The 2,948-nt window shown below is 33.3% G+C and overlaps 1 non-coding gene across 1 annotated transcript; it reads right to left on the bottom strand.

The window, feature by feature from the left end:
- Window positions 1-308: 308 nt before the first annotated feature.
- On the bottom strand, window positions 309-427 carry LOC150103601 (5S ribosomal RNA). The gene has a single exon (XR_016548896.1). It is a non-coding gene; the product is annotated as a 5S ribosomal RNA (ribosomal RNA).
- Between the last annotated feature and the right edge of the window lie 2,521 nt (window positions 428-2,948).

Genomic DNA, 2,948 nt, shown 5'->3' with positions numbered 1-2,948 from the left:
CTCGGATGCCTTCACGATGTTCTTTGTAGCGCTTTTAAAATTAATCCACTTTTATGAAATCATACTGAGAACAGATAAGAATACTTAAAATATGACTGCATAGAAGTTTCTGAGTCATTAGTCGGTATGCGTAGAATATGATTTAACATTCTGAAAAGACTTATTTTTTTAGTGTTTCGTATTCTAGTGGCGTGTTATATATATTTTACAAAATATAAATTATTTTAAATTTTAAAATAAAATATAAATATATTTTAAAAATATATAAAATATATATTTTATATTTTAGTGGCGTGTTATAAAAGGAAAGCCAGCAGCACCCGGTGTTCCCAGGTGGTCACCCTCCCAAGTACTGACCGGGCCCAACGTTGCTTAACTTCGGTGATCAGACGAGAACCGGTGTATTCAGCGTAGAATGGCCGTTGGCTCATTTGTAACATGTTTTTGGACAGGTATATAAGCAATATTTCACATTACGGATGCGCTTAGATTTTCATATTAATTTAATTGAATATCAAGTTTTGATAAAATAAATATTATTGATTAGATTTTAAAAATGCTTTTATCATATTATTAGCATGAAGTCTTTATATACAAATTATTCTTTCCATCTAAAGTGCAATTCAATTGTATACGCACAGAATGACATCGGTGGAGTTTGCTGTGTAGATAACTATCAGGCAAATATGTCAGAATGAGAAACACTCCTGTTTCTTTCGGATAAAAAAGAAATAGAAATTTTACGGTTTTAAAATGCTAAGAAAATAAAAATCTGATGCACATATATGCAGACATATTACTTTTTTTTAATTTTTTTTTTAGAAAACGCCTAACCTTTATGTATTCTTTTTACCTATTTTAAATTTACCCTACAAATGGCACGTTTACATTACTATTTACATTACTAATTAATTTTTTTTATTAAACAGAAAATCTGACAGAAAAAGCATACCTGAAAATCTGAGGCAGAAAGACAATCTGATGCACTTTTAAAACTGTAATTTGTACTTTTTTTTAGTGTGCATCAATCAACGTAAACAACAATATGGCGACATAATAAAAATACTACAACTACATACTCTATATTTTTAGAAGCTACATGTCGATTTTTTAAAATAAAAAAAAGTGCTTTATATTATGTCATACTTAATTCGCAGTCATTCACAGAAATAAATCCCCATCTGTGTGATGATCAGAGAAATTACCTTTTAATCATCGTTGTTCACAGCGCGACTTCGCACTTCGATGCACGGAATGCAATTCTGGAAACTAGGGGTGGATACGCGACATCGAAAGGGATGAAAGTGATCTTTTTACTTGGATCTCCAACTAACCACTCTTTGCAATAACAAATCGTTGAAGAAAGCAACAAATTCCTGGATGTGATGCAGTCCACCTTTTCGGACACCTACTTGTCCCCGAAAGCTGTTGCCATGGTGAAGCATCTTCTGTGCTCAAGTATGTCATAACATGAGAACTATATTTATTTTGAAAATGACAGAAGCAATACCGAGTTTTAGAGTTCTTTGATATTATGTACAATGGATCACATATCGATACTCTCAAACTGAAAGAAAAAAAATCAGTTGATAACGAATATGTATATAACAACATGTATTACGACTGTACAAACAAAAAGAAGAATGCATCTAGGAATTATTCATATTCAATATTCAGAAATAATTCCTAGAAGTGAACAAATGGAATAATAAAGAAAACATTAAGACTGACAATTAAGATTATCAAATGAATTGCATGCCATGCTTATTTTCAACAGTTCTAATGATAATTATCTAAAAGAAATATGTGTAATCTTGTTGATTTTAACTTATCTCTATTTTGTTACTTAAAAAAACGGGAAAAATGTAAATTTTAATTCCTGCGCATAATGGCTGTTGTCATTGTCATCCAGCGTAAATTCATTCATACCAGAAGGAAGTCCTCTTGAGGAGTCCCGCTTTCTAAATTATCAATAATTCACCCTTATCTTAAAAAAACAACATCAAAAATGCCTTAAAAATTGAGACTCCTAAACGAAAACGAAATTAGACGATTTTTCTTCTTAAGAATGAACGAAAGATCATCCAAATCGTTCCACTGACTTCTTTGACATTTGACATTACTGACCTAAAGGGTGAAGCAGATGCTTTTCATATTCCGCGCTATCTGATGAGAACTGTGAGTGGAAAAAGATTTACGAGCCTGTTGCTCGCCCTGAGTGGGCCTGAGGATTAGTCTTTTTATTAATCTGTGGATCAATAAAAAGCTATCTTAAACTGCAACCCTGAGCGGTTAGTTTAAGATAGCTTTTGGTCTTTTATGCTTAAAGTAGTCTGTTGCATCGTAATTTGACGCTAGTTGAATTAGTTTATTAGGGTGCACAGATGCTTTTGAGAAGAACTTAGTTGCTGTAGTCTGCATGAAGGTATAGATATAGGGGACACTTTTAACCTGGTAAAGGTACACAGTGCGTACGAACCATGGTGCATTGCAGATCATTCTGAGACATTATTTTGCACACGTTGTAGTTTAAGTATATTGGTATTGATAGTATGGCTCCAGGCCGGAGAAGCATAGATGAGTATAGGACAAATCATCATTTTATATATAAGTAACTTGATTCTGGTGCTCAATTTACTGTTCCTATTAATTAAAGGATAGAGCTGGGCAATGATTTTTGATGTCTTTAGACAGACAGTCTTGACATGGGAGCAGAAAGTCAGTTTTTGTCCATCAATACGCCAAGATATTTGATCTCAGTAAACCATGGGATTTTTGTGTTAAATAGGAGGATGTCTCCAGTAAGAAGCATTGGTCTTTTGGTAAATAGCATTGCTGCGCTCTTTTGAGGATTTACTTGGAGTCGCCATTTGGTGAAATATTGTATTAGCAGTAGATTTTCCTGCAGTTTCTTGATTGCTAGATGCGGGTTGTAAAGATCTGGCCAG

The sequence above is a fragment of the Typopeltis vanoorti genome, chromosome 9, assembly GCF_054136105.1.
Source record: "Typopeltis vanoorti isolate ZY-2024b chromosome 9, IOZ_Tvanoo_1.0, whole genome shotgun sequence".
Taxonomy (NCBI): domain Eukaryota; kingdom Metazoa; phylum Arthropoda; class Arachnida; order Uropygi; family Thelyphonidae; genus Typopeltis; species Typopeltis vanoorti.
The sequence above is the reverse complement of the archived record's forward strand: the minus strand, read 5'-3'. Positions and strand labels throughout refer to the sequence as shown.